The 26,766-nt window shown below is 37.9% G+C and overlaps 1 protein-coding gene across 6 annotated transcripts in view; it reads left to right on the top strand.

Annotated features, from left to right (window-relative positions):
• PRKG1 (protein kinase cGMP-dependent 1) overlaps positions 1-26,766 on the top strand; it is an 887,331-nt gene that overhangs the window by 585,628 nt on the left and 274,937 nt on the right. The window lies entirely within an intron of this gene.

Below are 26,766 nucleotides of genomic sequence, written 5' to 3'. Positions count from 1 at the left end.
TAACTTCCCAGTAGAAAAAAAATCTAGTTTATATGCTGTTTAGGAAATCATTCAATTTAAAGTGCATTTTTGTTCCTCTGTCGAACAGATGCAAAAGCAAGTGAAACAAAGTTTTGTTGTATAGGCTTCTATGGGGAATGGGTCAGTTGACTAACATAAAGGAGTCATAAAGTGATGTTTTCTCCTTCAAACCTGAATTTAATCTTACAAATGTTATTCAGTTCCTGGAGCCATCTCAAAGCATCATAAATCTGCCTTACTTTAGTAATGCATAATTCCCAAATAACTAAATATATTATGGCAATAAAGAATAAAGTCAGTTTTATGTTGATGAAATAAGTTTTAAAAGGCCAAACACTGCAGTTCTTTTTCTGGAAAAATTACCACTTGAGGTCAGTGTGCAATTACAGGTAGCAATTTAATCACTAACTACTTCATCACATGTTTTTCCCAGACAACAACCTTTCCCATAGACTTTAGTGCTACTGAATCATTTCCATTCCAATCCTGATCCCTGACACTGTGTGTCACATATCAGGAGCTGGTGAGAGAGTGGATGCTATGACTGAGGTGCTGAGTAAATACATGGTGGAATCACCATTTCTCTCCTCATAAAGTTTTGGGTGAGTAGGGACTCTCGGATTTGGCCTCTTTCAAAAATAAATGAATTTTATATCATTGTTATTTTTGATTTTTTTCAGTTTGCTTTCAGAAGTAATCATGACTATTTCAGTAATTTTATGATTAAATTTATTTACAAGGTATTTCCAAACCATAATTATATTATATCTCTGTTCTTTAAAGACCCTTTTGATTAAATGCACTATATGGTACAGAAGTGTTCCAAACAGTAAAAATTACTGCAATAAATACTGAACATTGTCTCAGATGAATTAGATATTTTTATTAACAAATTATCATCTCTACTCTACTTTTGTTTTCTTTTGTTCTAAGATGAAACATATATCTACCAAGATACATACTTCATGATACTGAACTCCTTACCTGAGAAGGTTGTGAAGGCTAGGACTATAACAGAGTTTAAAAGAGAACTGGATAAATTCATGGTGGTTAAGTCCATTAATGGCTATTAGCCAGGATGGGTAAGGAATGGTGTCCCTAGCCTCTGTCTGTCAGAGAATGGAGATGGATGGCAGGAGAGAGATCACTTGATCATTGCCTGTTAGGTTCACTCCCTCTGGGGCACCTGACATTGGCCACTGTCGGTAGACAGGATACTGGGCTAGATGGACCTTTGGTCTGACCCAGTATGGCCTTTCTTATGTTCTTATGTTCTTAGTACTTGCTAACGTTGAGATCACTAATGCTTTATATTATACAGTTTTATGTGGTTAATTTACTTTGTTTCTGACCTACGTTTCACATATTTTCTTTTTTTTTTAAGTGTACAATTATAAAACCATACAAAATACATTTACCCTTTCTTTCAAAAATATAATTGATTCTGGAAAATTCAAACGAGGACTCTGGAAGAAGGAGGGATCCTGTGGGAAAAAATACTATGTAATGATGTAGTTAAAGACTGTATTATAACGTGAGGCGGAGAGGGGGCAAATTAAGGAGGCACAGACAATGACAAAGATCCATAACTGATAACTGAAGCAGATTTTAGACAAACAGGGAAAGTTGTCACAGTGGGAAGGTATAGAAATTTGACAGTTTGTTCAGAATGCCTCAGTTTCACAATACATTTGAGGTGGGACAGTTCCACAAAGGACAGGGAGTGACATAACTGAGAGATTAATATTGTAAATAAACTCATGGCAGCGGGGGGGGGGGGGGGATATTTTCAGAGCCACAAATGGCAGCTAGGCACCTAACTCCTTCTGAAAGTCAGTGGTGGTAAAGTACCAAACTGCTATTTGTGCCTTTGAAAAATCTCCCACATAGATATCTTCGACTGGGAATCAAAAACCCATGAACTGGCCTAAACAACTTCCAAGTAGGACAAAATATATAGCAGTAGGGAATTGAGAGTACACTGGGAGTTGCCAGTTTCCTAAAAACTGCCTGCAAGCCTAGCCAGTAGGTTGTTTCATTCCCCCATATTCTTGGTTCTCTTTCTGATTTAGTGGGTGTGTAGCTCTACCTACCAACCATCAAAATTCTCAATAATTCACTTGTTTTGGGAATTAACTCTCTGCTTTTCAAATCTTTTTATTGTATAAACATTTACAATGTCTCTCAACCTTTTCAGTTCTCATATTTCTGTCCTTTCTTTCTACAAACACTGTATCATTCATCTCTTTGTTTCATTATGCCTCATGAGGCTTCATCTCCTTCATAAGGTTTTCCCCATGCTTGGAATGTTACCATCGTTACAAAACTTTACTTGAGACAGAACACAAAATCTCTAACTTATTGTCACCATATTGAAGATTTTTCTAAAATCATGAACCCAGATGTTAAATGTTGCTCGACTGGATTACAAAAGTAGATGGATGTAAGATCAGTTTTGAAGTTAGGGCTTTTTGATTCTTTTTCAAAGCAGAAGCTATATACATGTTAAGCTCTTAAGCTTTGTGCTTTAATAGAGCTTTTCAAGAAGATTGTCAAGATTAATTTGGATGCACGTTTTACAGAGCCTGCCCAGCTTTAATTTGAAGGCCAGCAGTGTGAGAGAGAAATTGAGAAGAGCTTTTTCACACTGTTTCTGAGCTTCTTTCTTGCAGCCCATTACACTGTGGTGCACTGTGTATTTGTTCTTATTGAGGATGATACTAAAAGCTGGCAAATATATTTTTCTTTAAAAGTTGATATTTAGCATTCTTGCAGATGTTTCTACATGTTCATCATTTATAGCCTGAGACAAGATATTTGCACAAGTGTCATCAAATTCATTTCCCACTTTTATCTCAAGCTCAACGCAAGTAAAATTCTAGTTTTTCAGGTTTTTTTATTTTTAATGAAATATGTAGAACATGGTGTTTTAAGCTATATCAATCCTCATTTTTTTAAATGAAGGAAACTTTACTTTAAATCCCCAAGATGAAGGTATGAAGGCATCCTCAGCAGATTTCATTTGTAATAGCTTTTGTTACTAAATGGATTGTAAAAAGCTCTTGTTAAAAAACACAATGGCAATTCTTCTGATTCAAATTTTCAAGTGGAACCTGTTCACATGAACTCAGTAATAATAAAGTATTATTTTATGGTTTAGTGTTATCAAAAAGTTACAGTTCATTGCTGTGACATTACAGCCATGAAATATGACACTTTTCATCTTAATTAACACAGTTTTACTTAGCAGAAAAGTGTAATAGAAACTATGTTTTTGGTGAATAAATTAAAGAATTATACTCACAATTTGATCTACCTGAAATCCACTGTGTTCCAGACATTTTCTTTAAATAATGTTTCCCCCTTTAAACCATATTGCCTCAAGTGGTTGGTCAATATTTGGAGCCTGGCTTGGTTGTTTCCATTAGGAGAAGAAATTGATGATATGAGCCAGTTTCCCCCCCCCCCCCCATGCAATTCTATTTATTTACAAAGAATGAATACACTGTCCTGCTTTCCTGAATATCATAGGAACAAACAAAAGGAGGCTGTTTCCTTGTTCAGAAATCCAAACCTACCTTTCCAGAAAGTATTAGGTTTCTTTTGGGCATTTCTCTTGGCTTTCTTACAGGGCCACAGTTACCATTGGTTTTTTTTTTTTTTTTTTTTTTGCTTTCTTCTCACTTCCACTTGGCTTTCTAGTTGCTTTCTGCCTCTTGTGCATATAGCTGCAAACAATCAACCCACCAGCCCTTGTATTAGACTTGCAGTCAGTCCCCAGGGAAACCCCTCAGCCCACATGGTTTAGCTTCTACTCAGGCCTTGTCATGCTGCTGAGGCCTTAGGTGGTGGCCTTTATAGTTTCAACTGTCACCACACAAAAGTGTGTTTTATTTTTTCTTCCATTTAACCTGAATGAAAGGTACATAGTAACACCCATCTCCTTTAACCAGGTCTTTAACACCTCCCAGTATAACAATAATATCTTATTCAGCTAACTTTTTAAAATAGCACATATTTTATAGGACATGCGAAAGATTTTTGTGTCCATTTGTGAGTCTTATCCTTCTAATCTGTAGTAATTAACACATGCTGTTTCCCTAAATTGTGTGCATCATAGAAGGAGATAAAATGAACCCATGCTGGTATCTATAGCACCAGAAAGAAAGTAGAAAGTAAATGCTTGCCAAATAAAAAGGGAAAAATCAGCATGGACATAAACATTACTTATCTTTTTGAGGTAATGTTGGTGGGAAGTGTTTTTCTTTTACTTTCTTCTCTGGTTTGTTACTGGTTTTCACAAAGAAGAAATACAAAATCACTAATGACTCAGAAATTTTAGTGATAGTACCTTTTTTGAGTTACTGCAGTGAAACCATGTATGTATGGCATAGTGTGTGTGCATTTTTAAAATAGTTTGGATAGCTTATTTGATTTTGTATAAATCAGCTACAGAATACATTTGGTAAAGGATCAGTAAATTCTGTCTTTCATAATCGATGGCTATTTATGAGAAACTAGACTGTGAATCTGTTCCTTTTGATCTCTCTGAAATCAATGAGGGAGGTTTGCAGTTAATTTCATGGAAGTAAGATGGCTTGATCCTGCAACGCTTGCTCTTGAGACCTTTTCAGGCCTATATTTACATATTTATATGTATGCAAGAGTAAAAGTTATATCAGTTATTCATTTATAAACATATCTTTCCAGCAGTTCATGGTATGTCTATAAATATACGCTCAAGGAAGGGATTTTCAAAACTAAGGGGCAGGTTCTCAGTTTGACTTCAGTAGAGCTATGACCATATACCCGCTAAAGCTCTTCCCCATTGGCCCTGATTTTGCAGGACTTGCAGGACTCTAAGCTCAGCCCACCTGCATCTCATAATAGGGTCAGGGCCAAAGTTCATAACAAAAATCTAACTAATGTTTAAAATGTATATACCAAAAATGGTTCATTTTGACTTTATCAGTTCTGCATGTGCAGCAATTACTTATGTCATAGTTCTTCTGCTAAGGATTTTATTCTAACATAAATAATTTGCATATTTTAGTAAATTATTTGATGTATATTTTATTTTATTTGTAGTTATATCATTCCGCATTAACTAGGTTAACATAATGATCCTGAATGAGGACTACATCTATACCAAAATCAAGTTTAAAGCTTAATCTTTTTGCGGATGTGTTTGAGAAGTAAAAATGTACTTCTCCACTATCTCAAAGCTTACAAACAGCTGTAGGGATTTTTTTCAAACTTGCAAAAAAACCCCTCATTTTTAGGCAGGAAAAAAGTTGAGGACACATCTGTTCAAAAAGTAAATATTTCTGAAAATTATTTTTTTGTAAAAACAGAAGATTACAATGGAAATTAAACTATAGCAGGAATACACAGCTTCTTTTATAAAAATATACACTAGCTAGAAGTCAAATTATAAAAGTTTTAAGGAGTAGCACAAATATCTACTTCCCAATAGACTAGAATGTTTCAGAAGTGTAAATATTGTATTTTTATAAAAACTGCCTAAATGTTCCATGAAAGATGCGTAAATGTTCCGGTTCATTGTGTAAACACTGAGTCATCCAAGAGTCTGGAACAGATCCTAAGAATAAACTATACATGTTCTCTGTAACCTTTAAAGGAAGGAATCTGACTTTAGGATAGGAAGGTTAAAGGAAGTTATACTCAAAAACCTTGATTTCTTATAAATAAACCCCAGGGTATAATGCTAACAGACAATAAAAAAGAAAATGAAAATCAGTAGTGTCGTGTCATTCAGAAGTTTTCATGTTCTGGCTTTGCAAAATTAATGTCACCACTGTAATGTTACGAAAGCAATGTATTTTTGATATTTAATACTCTGTTATAGCACTCTTTCTTGATATTTATCCCAATCCTGAAGTCCTTTCTCAGGCCAAACTAGCTTCAGTTGGATGCTTGAGCTGAGAAATAACTGCAGGATTGAGCAACAGAGGGTCCTGTGGCACCTTTAAGACTAACAGAAGTATTGGGAGCATAAGCTTTCGTGGGTAAGAACCTCACTTCTTCAGATGCAAGTAATGCATCTGAAGAAGTGAGGTTCTTACCCACGAAAGCTTATGCTCCCAATACTTCTGTTAGTCTTAAAGGTGCCACAGGACCCTCTGTTGCTCTTTACAGATTCAGACTAACATGGCTACCCCTCTGATACTTGCAGGATTGAGCTTATTTAATGCAACAAGGAAATATTCATTTAAGCCCAGATCTACAAAGGGATTCGGGCATTGCGACACTGAACATTGCAATACAATAACTTTTAGAAAAATCACAGGGACAACACAATCCACAGAATATGAGTTAGGCACCTAGGCTCTCTATACAATGAATGGGGGAAAGAAAGGTGCATAAGAATGTGATCCACAACAACCTGCATGCTAGGCAAGGAGCCATCTAAGCTAGTCAATGAAAGATGCTGATCCATGGGGCCTATATATACCTATCACAACATGTGGTATACCTCATCCTGTACACTAAATGCCCCAATAACAACTACATAGGTGAAACCATACAATCATTACACTTTCAAATGAACTCACACAGAAAAATAATAAAAGGCAAAAACATTTAATCACCTCTGGGAGGGTGGATACTTTTTTCACAAAATGATCACTCTGTATCTGACATCTGTCCTCATCCTCAAAGGAAATCTGCACTACACCTTCAAAAGGTCAGGCTGGGAGCTTAAATTCATAACTTTGCTAGATGTAAAAAATCATGGTCTTAATAAAGACATTGGATTTATGGCTTATTACAACAATCTGAAACCCATTAACCTCCCTTTTTTGTCCTTTGACTGCAGAGGTGTTAGAGAGGCACTTCACCTTGAATGGTCTCTTATATTATTTGTTAATTATTTATGCTAAACAATCTGTTCCACCTTGTATTTATCTGAGACACTCTGAGTATCTTTCCCAGACCTGCAGAAGAGCTCTGTGTAGCTCAAAAACTTATCTTTTTCATCGACAGATGTTGGTCCAATACAAGATATTACCTCACCCACCTTGTGTCTCTAATATCCTGGGACCAACACGGCTACAACAACACGGCACAGAAATCTACATAGTCATTGAGGTACCGGCAATTAAAGTATATTTACTTACTATAGATACCAACCTAATTAAACCAATTTCAATCAGAAGCATCTTAGCCAAATTAATAATGACTATAGTAGCATGAAAAATTCTGCATATAAATTGGAAGAAAAATTGCCTTTTCACCAGACTTTTGGGAAAGTAAAATAAAGCAAATTTCTGCTGGTGCTGTTTTGCTCATTTTCACCATAAATTAAAAGCAAGTATTGCCAGTGAAACTATGAGGTGTGTTCTGTGTATAATTATTTTAATTAAAACTGGACACACACACACGCACACACAAAATGCCTAATCATATACAATCAACATAAAATCTTAACTAAAGTGCCCTTAAACTATAAAAAGGACATGGTGACCCTAAATGAGAGAAAATTTGGATCAGAGGGACTATTAAATAAAGGGAGAAATCCACTAGAATAATTCATAGCCTGAATTTGTAGCCCCACAATAAAATCCTTCAACAAACCTCAGAACAAAAAGTTAGTGATTCATAAGGGGGGAGGGATAGCTCAGTGGTTTGAGCATTGGCCTGCTAAACCTAGGGTTGTGAATTCAATCCTTGAGGGGGCCACTTAAGGATCTGGGGCAAAATCAGTACTTGGTCCTGCTAGTGAAGGCAGGGAGCTGGACTTGATGACCTTTTAAGGACCCTTCCAGTTCTATGAGATAGGTATATCTCCATATATACAGGAAATCTAGGTATCAGTTTCAAGTGTGTGACCAAATATTTCAACATACTAATGGTTTCTTCTATATCAAACATACCTAAAGGTTATTTAAAGTAAAAATAGGATGTAGGCACTGATGCTGGAAAGACTTAAGCATGTGCTAAACTGTTCACATAGACAGGAATCCCAGGAACTTCACTGGGGTTCCTCACGGGGTGTAAAGTTAAGCATATGCATACATCTTAGCAGACCTTAGCCCTTTATTTTCTTTTAGACAATTCATATATTTCAGTTACTGTTACCAAAAATAGGCATGTTACAGGAGAAGAGGCACCCATTTTAGTTTTGTATTTCTCAAATTAGCTTTATACTGGTACCACAAGTCTGCATGGGATTGTGTAATGGAATGCTAAACTGTATTATACTCTTCTGCCACTATGTGTGTAACGTATCTTAAACTCACAACAAATAAGCATTGCGTTAAAGGATCTTATAGTGAAATGTGTGGTGTATCTCATTGTGAAGGAAGCTCTGGTACAGAAGCTGATTGCTAGTAGTGGTCCTACAATGTATATGACAAGCTGTACATGATATGATGGCAGAAGTAAACGAATGCCAGAGGAGAACAGAAACACAAGAAAAACAGCAACAAAAGTTGCAGACAGAACGGTGGGGGGAAGCAACAAAAGTTTCAGGATCTTATCAATATGCTATGCCTCAGTGTGCCATAGACCTTTAGCATGGCCAGCATGAAAGCAGTATTTTGCAAGATTTTGCATTGCTACAAAATGCCACCAGGAAACTGGAAATGTCCAGGTATCTTTAATGTATGCGATGGGGTAGCAGGCAGAGTATATCTTTAAATCCTTTACCTTTAATGAAGACAGTTACAAAGATGATTATGAAAGGGTTCTATGTTTGATGTATACTGTATATCTCAGAGAAATGTGGGTTATGAAAGAGCATGTTTTCACCAGAAAATTCAGAAAACAAAGGAAAATGCTAAACCTGTTGTAAGAGCTTTGCATGCATTGTCAGAACACTGTGATTTTGGGACAGCAAAATTTGAAAATGTCAGAGACAGGCTGGCTATTGGGTTAAGAGACAAGAACCTTTTGCAACAACTCAGTTAAAGACAGATCTCTACCCATAGCAATCCAAATAGCAAAGCAGTCTGAACTTGTGAAACAACAGAATAAAAGACAGGAGCAACTTGAAAAACATGAAATTAGTTTAGAATCTGTAAACTGACATTGCATGAGTGCTAAAAGTTACCATCATAGCCATGAGGCTATAAAGAAATTCCAGACAAATTACAAAGCCTTTTAAAATAAATGTACCAGATGTGGAAAAATACATAGCCCAACAGGTGTGTTTAGCCAAACGCACAAGATGTAATAAATCTACAAAATATGGACATTCTGCAGCTGTTTGCTTTACCAAAGCTGTCAGGAAATGGACTATTACTACAGACAATCAAGAGCCATTGCTTCTGGGGTCTATCATGTGGTGACACAGAGCCTGCCTGGAGAGTTAAACTTAATATTCGTGATAAGACTATTAACTTTAAAATTGACTTAGGAGCAGATGTGTTTGTCACCTCAGAAGGGATTTATAATCACCTTCAACACGTCTCAGAGCTGAAATCAACAGACACAGCCTTGATTAACCATGGAGGTATTCTGAACTGCCTAGGCCAGTTCTTCATAGAAACAGCTTACAAAGACAAAAGCTCTGCATTCAGCATCCATGAGATCAAAGACCAAAAACTTTCTCAGCTATGGCGTGGTAGCCATGAAGGTGTGAGAGAGAAAGCTGGAAGAATTTAATAGAGTATTTGATGATATGGGACTTTTAAAGGAGATCCACTACAAATAAAATTCAGAGACAATGCTGAACCATGCAGGATACAAACATTTCTACCAGACAGTTCTTGGAAGACATTAGCTGCAGATTTATGCAAGTTCAGACCACATTATTACCTGATTGTCGTGGACTGTTTTTCACATAACATGTTTCAGTGTTATCGAGAAACTGAAGTGTACTTTTGCTTACTATGGTATTCCAGAACAATTAGTGATGGACAACGAACCACAATTTACTGCATCCGAATTTTTTATTCCAAATGAAATATTACTTTGATGATATTACTAGCAATCCACATTACCCACAAGCTGTACAGTCAAAAAAATCTTAGAGCAAGACGATCCATCGCTTACTCTTCTGAGTTACAGATCAATACCTGTAACAGCTACTAGATATAGTCCAGCACAACTCCTAAGGGGAAGACAACTCAGAATTACTGTTCTGACATACGTTCTTTTCTAGTCTCCAGAGTGGGAAAGTCAGATAAAAAGGCAAAAAGTCCTTACAAACACTTTTATAACAGATGTCACTCAGAGAGCTGCCAAGTCTAGAATCTGGTGACAGTGTTTGTGTCAAACTAGATGAAGAACTCCAGATTATGCCCAGATCATACGTGATAGAGGCTGACAGTAGAGATTTCAACAGAAGCCGTCAATATCTGCAGTTTGTTCCTCAGAACAATCAAGCAAGGAAACTCTACAATGGCAGATGCAGAACAGGAAAAGGTCTCAAAATTTCCAAACTAACCACAGCCAGTTGTTGCAACTAATGGACAGCCAGATCAGTTGTTACATGCTCGGGTAATTAGAAAACCAGTATGATTCAGAGACACTTAACAGACTGATCTATACTGAATTTTAAAGAGAGCATAACAGAGTAAATTTTGGAAATAGTAGGTATGTAAAACTTAAAGTGGAAGATGTAATAGAATGCTAAACTGTATTATACTGTTCAGCCACTAGCTGGTGCCAAGTGTAACATAGCTTAGGCTCACAACAGCCATTCCTGGCAGTGTCTTAAAGGATCTCATAGTGAATATATCCTGTGTATATGGCTGGGAAGGAAGCTCCGTAACCATTCCATATCTGATACAGACACCTGACCTGCTAGTAGCAGCCCTACATCCTACTGTGTACAAGGTATATGTGCCAGGCGGCATCTGGGCCTGAAATTCAAACAGCAAATAAGCAATGAGTGTGCTGATGAGGTTCAGCTAAGAGGATGACTGATCTACTGAGTCTCAGTCTTTAAAGGTAAGAGAAGGGAGCAGCAGTGAGAGTGAGGTAGGAAACTGACTGAGGTGTATGTTCAAAGGGGATGATGTTAATGAGTTATAATGTGGGGGGGGAAAGGAGTGAGGACTGAGAATTAATTAGATGTCTGTTAGAAAGGAGTACAAGAGTTGGGCTAATGGTGGGAGGGAGGGAAAAGGCTGTGCTGGAATATGGGAGTAGGATTTGTGTGAGGGAGACCTCTGTTGGGGAAGTTTGTGACTATACCTATGTTTAGTTTAAAGGCCTGATTCTGCAAGATGCTGAGTGTCCTCCACGCCCCCTGAGCCCACAAAATCTCTCAGGAGGTGCTCAGTACATTGCTGGTTCAGGTCCTTATAGGTTAGCTTGAGAAGAGATTGTGATGTGAGTTTTGTGGTATGTAAACTAGTGGCCTAAGGGTAGGTCTACACTACAGCGGGGATCGATTCTCTGAGATCAATCCACCAGCGGTCAATTTAGCGGATCTAGTAAAGACCCGCCAAATCGACTGCAGATCGCTCTCCAGTCGACCCCTGTACTCTACACCTGATGAGAAGAGTAAGGTAAGTCGACGGGAGAAAATCTCCCGTTGACCCTCCACAGTGTAGACCCCACAGTAACTTGACCTAAGGTACGTCGACTCCAGCTACATGAATAACATAGCTGGAGTTACGTACCGTAGGTCAACTTACCGCGATAGTGTAGACATAGCCTAAGTGTGGAAAGGGAAGTATTTCTGAAATAGAGAGCACACAAAATCCTGCCTGACTGTTCTGTGCTGTTTTTACTGTGTTACTTTAAATTCAGTTAGCAGTCAGAACACATGAGGATATTTTGAAGGAAGTTTATGTTTGCAAGCAGCTGAATGTAATAAGGTGGTTTTCACTACATCACAGAGCACAGCCAGCCAGTGGAGTGGAACTGAAATGATGTGCCAAAGTATCAAACTGTCAATTTCATACTGCCCTTTTAAAGAATATTTTTTCTGTTTCCTTTTTCCCTTGTGGGGGAGGGGTGATCAGGTAAAGAATTTCTTACTTGTGCTTATAGTGAGCAACTCTTCTAGCCATAATCCAATTATCTTAATCATAAATCAGTATTTAAAGAGGATGTAGAGTGGTTGGTGTCTTTTTTTGTGTGTGTATGGAAGGTTAATACTGGCTGAGCATGCTTCCAACATTTAATCTAATGGATGATTCTAGAGGTGCCCGTATCTTACCAGCAGAAGTGGGAGCAGATGAGGAGAAGGGAAAGGATTGTATGTTTCCACTGCATAAAAAAAATTGGATCCCTGATTTCTCATACACAGAAATTTGAATAAAGGGAGCTAACAGATTTTCCTAACAAGTCTTAATCTGTCTTCCCTCTTTCCCTGCTGTGAAGAATAGAAATAGCCAAAATGAATATCTGCAGAAGAATGAATTATGTCATTAGCCTGTGCCTTTCAAGGTTGCTCCCTTGCTCTTTGCTTGAATAAAAAGGCTTATCATGAAATCTATAATGGGATAAAAAACAACCTCACTTGTCACACAAGACCCTTAAAAAATCCTGGGCAACTGGAGGTATGGGCTTGCCAGATTTGTATTTATATTAACCAGCATTCCAAACGCATCCTGTTGTAAGGTGATTCCCCTCCAATAGGTCAGAATACACATGAGCCTGGGTTGAAATAAGAAAAAGATTAGCCTTTGCTTCCCTGTCTTCTTTTATATACACCTCTACCCTGATATAACGCAACCCAATGTAACACGAATTCGAATATAACGCGGTAAAGCGCACTCTGGTGGATCAAAGCAAGTTCAATATAACGCGGTTTCACCTATAACGTGGTAAGATTTTTTGGCTCCCGAGGACAGTGTTATATCGAGGTAGAGGTGTACCTTAAAAGGCTACCCATATGCTTAAGGAAAAAATCCAGTCTTTACATCCACATGGGGCATTCTGCAATACGTTAAGGTGGTTACAGCATCCAATCTTACTAATTCTCTTCTCATACCACTATTGGATAACCTGTGCTTTAGTATCAAGGTCAACTCCATGCTTAAGACAATTTGGATAGAAAAAGGATTAACAAAAATTAGACCTATAATACAGGATGATAGCAACAGATGTAGAATCTGTAATCAGGCAACAGCAGTAAACACTCAGTTATATTGATGAACAAACAATTTCATTTTGTCAACCAACAGCAGTGATAAAAGTGGAATCACAAGACACCTCGTCTAGATTCTGATATTCAAGGATTCAGGCATGTAACGTAACTCCTTCAATTAGATGTGTAACAAATATTAGCTACCGCACTCTCACACTCCTTCCTTTCAGTGGCTATGCTCCAGGATTAATGGAAGGATAGGGGACAATTAGTCTGTTTCAACTCTCTCACCTCTAGAAGAACATTTTAAGAAATATGGACACAAAAGTCACTTTGTAGGAATTACTTATAGGTGGCTTAATGCTTTGCATTATGCTCTCAATCTCAGTCTCAAAGAAAAATGTGAAAAAGAACTTAGTTTTACTATCACAGCAGAAACCTGGAAAGGTTTCTGGCTTAAACTGAAAGATACTTCTTATTCTCTATCCTTGTGATTCTTCCAGAACAAGATATTACACATGTACAACTGGGCTCCAGAACATTTGTTTAGGGCTAGACAGGCAATACACAGTGGTTGGAGATGCAAACAGCCACATGCCAACCTTTTACACACATCTCTAAACTTATCAAAAATGCATGTGTGCTGGAACACCATATTCAGTGCTCTCTCAAAAACTTTAGGCATTGCTATCTTTCCTTCTCCAAGCTTGTGTATTTTAGGAATGCTGGAGGAGTTGATATTACCAGTTAACATCAAAAAATTGATTGTAATAACAATTTTAGTGGCCAAAACAGTTATTTTGAGCAAATGGAAATCTGCAATTCCTTCCCCATATACAGGCTGGCTTACTGAGCTCTCTACTACTGCATTAATGAAAAAATGACTCTAATATAGATGCTTGGAAAAAATATGAGGATATCTGGTCACTCATGAAACTATTGCATACTTTTGCCATTTAGTATATACTTAGTCCCCAGTACACCTAGGTTATGTTCACTTATTTATCTATTTAGTCACTTTAATAATTGATGCCCTGCATGACCTCTATGGCTTCAGGGGTTTGTTGTTTGTTTTGTTTTGTTGTTCTTCCAGGTTTTACAAATAATGAACATAGAATTTAGTTTTCGTATGGTATATCTATCTTTTGCATGTATTTATGTATGTATTGTTTCATTATGTGTTTATACTTTATATAAAAAATAAAGTTTAAAAAAATCTGTTAAATCTGCAGGGATTTATATAACACATCACAGGCCTACCTAGAGGTGGCAGTCTGACTTTGAATTTGGTATGCATTGTATTTAACAGGCTTGGGTGGATCTATATTCTCATCCTAATGTGGAGAGACTTCTGTGCATCACTAACTTTAAAGTTATTGATGAATCCCTGAATATTTAGATCTCAGAATCTAGATGAGGTATCCTGTGATTCCACTTTTATCACTGCTGTTGGTTGACAAAATCAAATTGTTTGTACACCAATGTAACTGAGTGTTTACTGCTGTTGCCTAATTATAGATTCTACATCTGTTGCTAAGAATACCATTAACATGGATTGATGTTCTTATTTTCATGTTGCTCTGCATATATTTAGTCTGCTGTCAGTAAAAGGATTCAACACTTAGGGTTTTTTTTATATTTCCATATGTACTCATTGCCTCTTAACAAGTTTACAGTAAACCATTGGGAACCTGCTCCATTACACACATCTTGGACAATGTCATTTAAAATTCTAATATGAAATTAAGCAGTAAATAATTAAGCAGTACATAATTTACAAAAGCAAGTTGTAGATAGTTAATTTTCTCCCTAGTGTCCATCTGTGGGGCAATTTGGGCTTTGTTAAAATGATGAATAGATATGTCTGGAAGGAAACACCTTGTTATACAGAACTGCAGAGTATATAAATGGAAACTACAGCCTGTGCAACAAAGGCCACAGGTGGTAGCTGGTAATAAGGCATCTGTGGATCTTAAGGATTTTGAAGTATTTGACTTTATTTTTACTGTTCTTTCTCTATTCAGCCATGAGTTTTCTCACTGAGATAAGATCTAATTTGCTAGGGGGATTGTTGTATTATAAGACACAACATCTTCACATTTCAAAGGAAAACAAACCAAGAACCTTTTCTTTTTACCATGCAAGTACTTTTTCCCCACCAAAGTTATTGTAACAGCTGATATGAAAAAGCTCAAAGAACATGGTCCAGCTAGACACAATATTCTGTTTTGTATGAACTCACTTGTATCCTATTTTAGATTGTCTTATTTTACAGGTTACAAGTCAATGCAGACAGATGTCATAAAATGGATTTTAAAATGGTACATGCGTGTACAACTATGAAAATTTTATGGGCCAATTTGTATGGAATTTGAAAATACTAGGTTTGATCTTTAGTCAGATTGACATTACTGCATAAGATGTTCAAATATAATCAGAATATAGCTCTGTAAAATTTCATACATAAGAAGGCAAGATGGACTGTATTGTAAAGAGAGGTCATCATATAATGGTGGAAAATAGAAACTGTGTCCTGGAATATCAATCTTTTATGATAAATTTAAAATATATTCTAAAAAGAATGTTATGGGAATTAAATGGATTTCATTATTCAGTGTAATCAAGATGTATAGGAAGCATCAATAAATCCTCAAATGAGCACATTGCAATAAATAATACAAATGTTGCGCATCGATGCTAACCACTCATTAGTTCATCATCATCATCACTCCCATAACTGCATTGGTCATTGAGGCACCATCATTGATGAGCAATCAACCAATTGTCTCCACCCTGATGATTGTGTGTCAGTGCTTGAGTCTCTATGAAGTCCATTCCTGTCCACTCTTTGATGTTGTCAATCCATCTCTTCTTCTGTCTAAGGCTTGGTCTACACTACCCCCCTAATTCGAACTAAGGTACGCAACTTCAGCTACGTGAATAACGTAGCTGAAGTTCGAAGTACCTTAGTTCGAATTAGTTCGAACTTACCTTGGTCCACACTCGGCAGGCAGGCTCCCCCGTCGACTCCGCGGTACTCCTCTCGGCGAGCTGGAGTACCGCAGTCGACGGCAAGCACTTCCGGGTTCGACTTATCACGTCCAGACTAGACGCGATAAGTCGAACCCAGAAGTTTGATTTCCAGCCGTCGAACTACCGGGTAAGTGTAGCCAAGGCCTATGTCTTCTTCCTCTCTGCCCCTGTACTGTCCCTTGGAGGATGATCTTGGATAGGCCAGATGATCTTGTTACATGGCCATGACACTTCAGCTTGCGCTTCTTCATGGTTGTCAGGAGGTCTTCATATGACCCAGCGAATTGGGTGATGATGTTGCGGACCTCTTCATTAGTGACGTGGTCAAAGTAGGAGATGCCCAGGATTTTATGGAAGCGTCTCATCTCTACTACCTGTATTTTCCATTCAAGTTCTGCCATAAGGGTCCATGTCTTGCACGCATATAGAAAAATGGAGATGACCAATGCATGCAGCAGTTTCAGTTTGGATTCCACAGACATGTTCTTATTCCTCCAAATTGGCTTTAGCTTTGCCACTGCTGCTGTTGTTTGTGCAGTTCTTGCCCGAATTTCTGCCTTGGATCCTTCATCAGTGATGATTGCCCCCAAATTGATAAATATTGATAAAGGTTGAAAATCTGTTCTGTGGTATTTCTTCCAGCATGAAAGCCAGCCTGTTCTTCATCAATGATATTGTCTGCTTGTGGCTTCAATCTATTCATATGACTTTCAACATCACTTTGCTGGGATGGCTAATTAAGCTCATGGTCTGGTAATTTTGACACAATTGCAGCTTGCCTTTCTTTGGCAGAGTGATGATTAATGACTGTGTCCACATGTAGGGCCAATCATCAGTCTGCCAGATCTTGTTGCAGATCTTGGTGAGTACATCTATTACTATTTCTCCTCTGAATTTCATCAATTCATCTGGGATGTTGTCAATACCTGTAGCCTTTCTGTTCTTGAGTGATTTCACAGCTGTCTCCACTTCTTCACGTAGTATTGGAAAGTCATCCTCCTCTGTTGAATCAGAGCTAAGACACCAGGATCTCCATTTGTCTGGTGATTGTATAGATCAGAGCAGTAGTTTGTCCACCTACAGTTGATGTCCTTTTCTTCTGTAAGACTGTTCCCTTCTTTGTCTTGAATTGTGTTAGTTTTGATCCATCTTTCCATTCATTAGTTATCAACGACTAAAGGTAAGACAGTGTCCCTCAATAAATATTAACATATACCATAAAATGTTTATAGGAATAAATGTAAGGAAAACTATACCTTTGTTTCATGATGATAAATGGAAGCCAGCAGCCTTTGAAGAAATAAGGAAAAGAACATGCTGGACTGTTCAATGGAGGTGCACAAAAGAACATGTCTGGCTAGCAACCAGCTAAAGTAAGGTCAGAATTAAGACAGAACTTTCACCAAATCAAAGTAGTTCCATATGGTAAAATATCAGTATATTCTTTCTTGTGGTCTTAGCACTGGTGATGGTGTTTTTGCACAGAGGATTTTAAGGCTGTAGACTAAGGCTAAAACTTTGAATATTGGTACTTCTGGAGTATCTGTAAAAACACAAAAATGACTGTGAGCAATCACATGACCTGATTCATTCTGTATCCAAGAAAGATGAGGCTAGGGCTCTGACTGCAGTAGATCTGGGAATTAGCTCAGGCTTTTTGCTTCTTTTAGATGTGTGGCCATGAGCCTTTATAAGAAGTGATTTTTTATTTTGTTCCCCAACTCACGTTCAGTCTTTTTCCAATCCAATGCCAACTTTATATTTCTCATTAGTTATGGCTTCTTCCATTGCTGAATATCAACATCTTCACTTTTCAATGTGTATAAATTCTGATCTAATTTCCAGTAGCGTAAGCAACCTTTGGCATTGCTGGTATTACTCTGGACTCATGCTCATGTAAATGAGAACAGAGTCTGGCCCCGTGGCTCTATTTCAATGGCTCTTCAAGCCCATCACTAATGGTTACATGTCTGACACCTCGGCTGTCGAAAGAAGGAAAACTGCTGTCAAGAATTTTTGTGTCAAAAAAAGATACTGTCTTGGATTTCTCAGTACTAGCTACAGTCATGTTTCGGTGAACAGTCCACTGTCTAAGCTGCAAAAGAAGCCAGGCTTATGGAGTACTTACAGACATACACTGCTTTCAATGCTAGTAAATAAAAAAAATTAAACCTAATCATAGCTTGCCACAAAACATCAGGCACATGCAAATGTGATAAAGGGTTAGATTGTATTTCTAGTAATTGTACTATAATGTAGCTGATAATGTAGCGACATTCTGACAATGTTATGTGGACGTCTGTTGGATATAGCAGGGAGATTGTCTTTTCAATGGTTAGCTAAAATTTAGTAGAGGTTTTGGGGTTTGCTTATTTAACTAGAAAGATGAAACCATGAATTCACATATAAATTGATTATGTTTGAAGAGAATTTTAATATTCTGTAAATCTACTGCAATGAGGCAGTCTTAACTGACAAGAGTATATTATGACCAAAAAAATGAGAGACTGCAAAGGTAGCATGAGCTAGTGAACAGGCTCTGGGACAGATAGCTAGGAATTCCTGAGTTCTAGTCCTGGCTCTGCCTATCATTAGCTAAGGCCACACAGCAAACTTAATTATGCTCGCTGGGCCTTCGTGTACAGTCTTTAGTCATAAAATCTCACTGACTTCAGTAAACTAATATCAGTTCAGTGAATTAATCCTCCCATCACACCCCTAAGGTAGGCAATAAATATTAATGTTAGAGAAACTGGCATAGAGGAGACTTCATTCTGGCATTGACAGTGCTCATTGACAATGCCATCTTCTCTATGTGTAAAATGTGACTAATACTATTTGCTAACATTCTTCAGAAGGGTATTGTAAGAACTGTTTTTTTTTCTATCAAGTTCTTTTTGATCCTTGTTTGAAATCACTCAAGGCCAAATTCTGTGCTCAGTTACACTGGTGTGAGTCCAAAATAATGACCCACAACACTAGTAGCAAGGAAGTGGTTGTAGTGCAGCTGTGTTCTGAGCATGGCAGTTTCTGTGCTGGCAGGCAAGTGGCTCCCTTTCCCATCCTCTGCCAAATGCCTTTCCCATCTATACCTTGCAAGCAGCCAGCCCCATTTGCTGCAGCCACCTCTCACCTGAAACAGAGTGCTGAAAATGGGTGAGGAGCCTGTGCTATATACAAACAGGCAGAAAAGGAACAGCGGAAGGAGCATGGACTGAAAGTGTGGCAGAAGTCAGAGCCATGGGAAAGAGGTATACAGAAGTGAGCCACGGGGGAGAAGGGAGAACCATGGAGAAGTAGTGGGAGCTGAAATTTTACAAGGGTTGTGTCACTGGCACCACCTCCAACTTGTATATCTTTCTTGGCCCACAGGTGGTTCTACAGATCCACCCAGGGTGCACCTTTTGAGACCATGCCTTTTACAAAGACATCTGCATGGTGTTAACTCTGCAGACACTCCCTTTACTGCTACTCCGTAGAGTTCAAAGACTTTGATCTCTTCTGAGGTGGCCTACATAAAATGATCCATGCTTTAATCCATGAATCATACAGTCTTGTTAAAACCAAATGAAAAACAGGGAGAAAATCCTATTAAAATAAAGAAGCAGCTTCACATCAGAATGTTCTTCAAATTTCAGTGGGGTAGTCTGACCAGAAGTTGGTCCAATAAAAGATATTACCGCACCTACATTGTCTCTCTCATATGCTGGGACCAGGATGGTGGCATCAAAAACACTGACAATCTCTTGCAACAGCTATTTATCCAGTGGTGTATTACCACACCCGACAGGCCTCAACATTGTATCTCTTGTTATGCCTAAGTCATCCTTTGAAGGTAGATATTCACAATCAATGTCTGAAAATATTTGCATTCCCTCATTGAGGAGATCATCCAGAGGAGAAGGCCGGGGAAGGTCTATTAGAGATGCTGGATCATCTGTTTTTAAAATCTTTATTTTCTGGCCAGATAGCTCTTGATCCTGCTAAGTGATATCCATTCCACATTCCTTTGTCTATTCTTAGAGATGTTGCTCACGGACTTTCAAAAGCCAGTTTTCACAGTATTCTGTTCTATGTTAATTATCAATTATTGACAGAGATTCTATGTCACAGAATGACTTGTTTCCCAAGTAAAATGGGAGCCTGGGGGCTGCTTAAAGGTATAGTGTGTATCCTGGTGAATTTAGCTTATTTTTCCTCTATTTTTCTTTTCCTCCCCCATTTTAAGAAGTAGATAACTAAACTTTGCCAGAATGTGTACAAACCACTCTGATGACACTCAAGCCCGTAGCTTGTTAGAAGACTTGTGCCTAGGAATATTTTTCACATGTCAGGAGCCTATTCTACAGATTTGTAGTTTTATTGTTTTTTCTGGTACAAACTTTATTTAATATTGTTCTGATTAATTCTGATAAACATCTCACAAAAATAATATTCCGGTGCAACAGATGACAGATTTTGTTCATGTTTGCTGATGTCAAAAAGCTACTTATGTCAGACAACTAAACAGATGCTTAAACAGTACCAAATAGTATAGTAAACCAACCTTCACCCATTGAAACAATAGATATGGATAACTGCTTTAATTTAACTCTGGATTTTAAAAAATTAATTATTTGTCATGAATTTTGAATCAAGAAATTCTATATCAATTATCAATGCATAATTTGCTTCTGTTTTGGTCTTGCAGTGATAGTAAAATAGGCACTGGAGCAGCTGGATTATTGTGATACAGGTGTGGTCTTCTCACACATGTGGACCTCTTTTTGTCTGTGAGATCTTCTCTTCTTCTTTTTGCCATATACCTGCATGAATGTTATTTTCCTATGGTTATGTTGTAATATCTCTTCTATGTTCTCAGTTTTATAGGATAGCTCTGTTATTTCTGAACAAAATAACATTATTTTAAATTGTAAAATCTTAAAATAACCCAACAAAATAAAATGTGCAAAGTCAGTTAATCACTCCCAGCTGTGCACCCCACAGCTCAGGAACAGAGGGTATAATATTTGGAGTCCAGTGGATAAACTTTGGGTGGTGTGAAGGGTGGTACATATTGTCGGAGGTACACAGTGGCAGTGATTCCTACTGGTCAGGGTGAGGTATGCCAGGTTGTCTCAGGTGTATCCTTTTTCACAATAGCTCCACCGTGTGGAGCACTGTCCTTTTCGCAACTCAGCCCTCCAGCTGGGTCACACATTCAAGTCCACCCCTTTCCATAAATGTGTAAGTCTTCAGAAATCAGCAAGGGCTTCAGGGCTTCTCTTCGGGATCGGGGTCTTAGAGTCTGGACTCTTGCACCTGGGCCCACACTCTTCACCAGGCTCTGAACCAGTGGCCCAATGGTAGGCAGTTAAGCCCTGTATTTTGGGGTGCTGTGCAACTGCCTCCCTGAAGGTACTCCCACCAGTGTCCCCTCTTCTCCCAGGGTAAAGTAAAGAACTGAACACAAAATTTAGGTTTCTCACCTTCAAGTGTCACCAGTCTCTCTTTTTCAAGCTTGGTTGAATCAGTATCTCCAGGCATCAGGCAGCAAGAGTTCTTCCCAAGGTCACAGGTCTGCCCCCTTCCACCGACTGCCTCCCTCCTGAAATGCTCTGCTTCCCTTTTTAAGTTCCGCCTGCAGCTTGTGCAGGCTTTGCACGTGCTGCAGGGTGGAACCGTCTGGGCCCAGAGTTGCTCCCTTCTTTTCCACTGTGGGGTTTGTGTACCCCATCACAGGTGGATCCTGAGCAAAGCTATATCTGTCGTTTTCCAAATGGCAATGCCATCTGCATGTCTAAAGCAGAAAAAAACCAACAATGTTATTGCACTCCCCTTGCTAAACATACTCTAGATAAATGGGATACAAATAAATTAAATGTTTCCACTCTTTTATGATATCATCAGTTCTTTAAGTCCTTTCCACTAGTATGTGAATCTCATCGTTATAATAACTGGAAATAGAGGGAGAACTTGCTAGTAAGCCGCCTCCTTGGAAATAGTAAATGTCTATCTTTAGAGAACATCTGGAAAAGTTTCCCATGTGGGATTCCCATGCTGGGATTTCCTCATCCCAGAATTTACAAATCAAACCCTTTGCCTCTGAAACCAAACAAACTAAAGATCTTAATACAAATTATGTGGAATATCAAAATCCTACAGTAGAAGAGGAACTTCTCTGGTCTCCACACCACCATTAACAGCAACTAATCGACTTCTCCTTCATTCCTAAAAAAATAGATTGGGAATTAAAGAATTAAAGTTAGTTAAGGTTCCTTACATGGAACTATGTAATACAAATCATAAACTCTTTTAACTTAGATGAGGCATAGAGTCTGTTTTATTTTTTTAACATGCTTGTCACACACAGTGTCTGTGCTAATACTTGCACTAAAAATTATCGTTGTTCTGTATGCAAGCTCGGTTTTCCAAGGTCTTGAGCATTCACAACTCCCATTGATGCCAAAGTATTATGTTTTTTGTTATTGTGATTCAAAATTTAAATGAGTTTTTAAAATGTAAACAAAATTTTAAACATTGTTTTATTAAATGTTGCCACAATTTTTCAGTCTGATGCTTTGATTTGAAACAGTGAATTTATTTACACTGGAGCAATTAAAAACATGACCTTTCCTTTCAAGATTACATAGCCATTCAAGCAAAATGCCACAGTGGGAAGTAATACTGCATTTGATGCCCACCACAAGTAACAAAAATAGGTCAAGCCATAGCAGCTTTGTTGCCATGGTGACTATTTAGTATCCAGTTGAAAGAGGGATGTGGGTGACTTAATGCATAAGTGCTAAGGTTTTTTACATTAGATGTACAATCCAACATTAGGTTTCAAATCAAACAGATTATTTTTATGAAGACCTGGTAAGAATCAATATTGTAATTAATAGTAGCCCACTTCTCTAATTCCCCTTTTGTAGTTTGACATAATTCTCATTCTCTTTTTAGAGTTTACTACACCAAAGGATATGATTGAGTTTGAATGATCTTTTTGTCTGGTGGCTGGGGGATTTTCTCCTGTCAGCAGTGGTGAGATTGTCATAGCCTTAGGGAAAGCTTAAAGTCTGTATCTTCACTAATTTGTGGATCTGACTCATTTTCTATAATACTGTGCTTACTTCAGACGCATAAAACCATCTCACATTTCAAAATTACACCCTAGAAGGGTGAACATAGAAGGAGAACTCCCCGGAATAGTCACAGTAGGAACAGAAAAAATGTGTTGACTTTTTATCCTTCTACTGTATTTGCAGAACCTACAACTGAAAGGACGCAATAAGATTCTTAAAACTGTAGTATATCTTTGTGTGAGAGCTCTGTCAGAGATTTGGAGCTGTTTACAGTTACCACGGGAAATCACTTCTTTTTCAAAATTACCAAAGTGTTTTTGAGGAAACTGCAGAGAGAATGTGAAACTTCATATAGATTATAAGAGAGAAATCTGTATTAATTTTTTAATTGACCTGTTATACATTGAGTGGATAGATGCAAGATGCTTTAGGGAGATATGGTATGGTGTTTGCTCCTCTAATAGAATTTGATACAGCAGCTGGTCCTCAGCATCAAGAAAGGTCTGGGGGAAAAAAGAAGAGTTGAGAATTAGGAGGGGAAGTGGGGCTTGGAGGAGCTCAGGCTTTGGTCCCTCCTCCTGGGGTCGTATAGTAATTTTTGTTGTCAACAGGGGGCGTGGTGCAATGAGGTTTGAGAACCCCTCCTTAACATATTTGAAAACTGTAATCAGGTCCCCCTTTCAGTTGTCTACTCTCAAGACTAAATATGTCCAGTTTTTTCAACCTTTTCTCAAAGATTTTCTAAACTTTTCTCTAATTTGTCTACATCTTCCTTAAAGTGTGGCCCCCAGAGCTGGACATAGTACTTCAGTTGAGCCCTCACCAGTGCCATGTAGAGAAGGACAATTCCTTCCATGTCTTACATACAACACTCCTGTTAATACACCCCAGAATTATATTAGCCTTTTCACAAGTGCATTACTGTATTGTTTCATATTCAGTTTGTGGTCCACTATAACCCCAGATCCTTTTCAGCAGTACTGCCACCTAGTAAATTAGCCCCCATTTTGTAATTATGCATTTTTCCCCTTCCTAAATGTAGTATTTCACTTGCCTTTATTGAATTTCAACTTGTTGATTTCAAACAATTCGTCAACTTGTCAAGCTCATTTGAATTCTAATCCTGTTCTCCAAAGTGCCAGCAATCCATCCCAACTTGCCATCATTCGCAAATTTTGTAAGCATAATTTCCTCTCCATTATCCAAGTCATTAATGAAAATATTGAATAGTATCAAACCCAGGACAGACCCCTGTGGGACCACCCTAGCTCACAGCTGCCAACTTTCATGTGGTAAACAAGCACCCCGACTTTCACAATAAGCCAAAAATCAAGCTAATCCCATTTCAAAACAAGGCCAAAACAAGCCAATCCCTAAGAACCCCAACACTTTGTGACTAGATTTCCCCCCCCCCAGCGTGCAGTCTGGGACTATGGTGGGCCCGCTATGCACCCCAACTCTCTCCTCTTCTTGCCCCTACTTGCCCCTGGCCCCTACTTGCCGGGAGCCGATCAAAAACAAACAAACAAACAAAAAGCATCAAGCTACAAGCCAAAAATTAGCCAACAAGCAACTCACAAGCCAATTAATTCAAAAACAAGCCCAATTTCTGCATTTTTTCCCCCATGGGTTTGGCATGTCTGCCCTAGATACATCCTCCCAGTTTGACAGCAAACCATTGATAACTGCTCTTTGAGTACAGTCTTCCAACCAGTTTTGCACTCACCTTACTATGGTCATTTCATTGCAACCTCATTTCCCTAGTTTCTTTATGAGAATGTCATGTGGCATTTTGTCAAAAGCTTTACCAAAGTCCAGATATATCACATCTACAGTTTCCCTCTTACCCACTAGGCCAATAACCCTGTCAAAGAATGAAATTTGGTTCATGAATGTTCTTGACAAATCCATGCTGGCTATTTCTGATAATCTTATTATCATAGAATCATAGAAGATTAGGGTTGGAAGAGACCTCATGAGGTCATCTAGTCCAACCCCCTGCTCAAAGCCCCCAGGTGCTTACAAACTGATTGTATAATAACTTGTTCCAGTCTAATTTCTGGTATCAAAGTTAGACTGACTGATCTCTAATTCCGTGAGTCCTCTTTGTTCCCCTTTTAAAAGATAGATATTATGTTTGCTCTTTTCCCAGTCATCTGGACCTCACCTGTCCTCCAGTTCTCAGAGATAACCACTAACAGTTCAGAGATTCCTTCAGCTAGTTCCTTAACTACTCTAGATGAATTTCATCAGGTCCTGCTAACTTGATAAAGTAGATTTATTCTAAATATTCTGTAACTTGTTCCTTCCCTATTTTTGCTTGCCTTCCTTCCCCCTTTTTAATATTAATAGTGTTAAGTATTTTTGTCACAATTGACTTTTTAGTGGTTCCTTAGAGTAACTCTGTACAATTTGCAGTTTTTGAGTCAGTTTGTGATTTGATATCTAAATAATTGAGATACTAAAGATATCTATAATCTCTACTAGCCACCAGCTGTGAATATGAAAGGTTGTTAATGCAATCAAGATGAAAGTCTAGTTTACTTAGATAGGAAAGGAAAACCAAAGGAAATAGTGATCTAAATTACATTTCTGAGGATTAATGAGTAACTTCCCAGCTGGTGTCCACAGTGTAATATATATAGTTGTGTGTGAGCATGATGAATTACAGTGTGTAAATGGATATCTGGATTCACAAATGAAAGCACACTAAGAGCTATAATTTAAGTGTGTTCAAATTGATTGTATGGAAGCCACTTGATCACTTTTTCTCTTTTCTGCTGAGAAACTGTATAACATTTTTGGGAGAGGAATTGTGGTGATGAGGAGTAAACTATTCTTTGTGAGCTTGCATACAGAAGTGTTTATCCTTTTTTCATCACTCATCATAGATTATTCACAATCATCATACAGCTCAGTTTGCCCATTAATAGACTTGAAGAAATTAATTCCTAATAGCCCACCTGGAGAGGAAACATACTAATGCAAAAATGATAATTGATGAGTTCTTTGTCCCTCAGGGGCCATTCTTGTTCCCGTCCATTTAATAAACCTCTGCTAAAATTCAGTTAAACATGAAAGAATAAGTAAGGTATTAAAGGATCTGATTACTTCAACTATTAACAATTGTTAATAAGCAGAAAACACTTAAGATGATGTTATGCCACAGAAAAAATTGGCTTCTGTAATGGAGACTCTATAAGGATGAGTTCATGTCTCAATCTACTTTCTTTCAAACAAACGTAAAATAGTAAAACCACTAAGAACTTGTGACTACAGTGTAACTAATTGTGACTTCATCTGGAAATTGAAATCAAACATATTCAATTTAGATAGTTTTGTTCCGAGAGGATATTTTTTAAATCTTTATAGAAGATCTAAAGGAGATAGTTGCTGATTGCAAAGAAATAATAATGTTAAAAATAAAAACACATTGAGACTGAAGATAAGCACAAGTTCTTTGAAAGGCACCTGGGAGTAATGCAAAAGCCACCAGATTTATTGTAGATGTACTGTATGCTGAACTGTATTAAAGTTTAAGGGCCAAATGCAGAACTGTTGCTCTCATTACAGTTAAGCTCTATATTTGGTTATCTGTTAGTAAGTAGGCAATTAGACAATTCTTTTAAACATTTCAGC

The sequence above is a fragment of the Chrysemys picta genome, chromosome 7, assembly GCF_011386835.1.
Source record: "Chrysemys picta bellii isolate R12L10 chromosome 7, ASM1138683v2, whole genome shotgun sequence".
NCBI lineage: Eukaryota > Metazoa > Chordata > Testudines > Emydidae > Chrysemys > Chrysemys picta.
The sequence above is the reverse complement of the archived record's forward strand: the minus strand, read 5'-3'. Positions and strand labels throughout refer to the sequence as shown.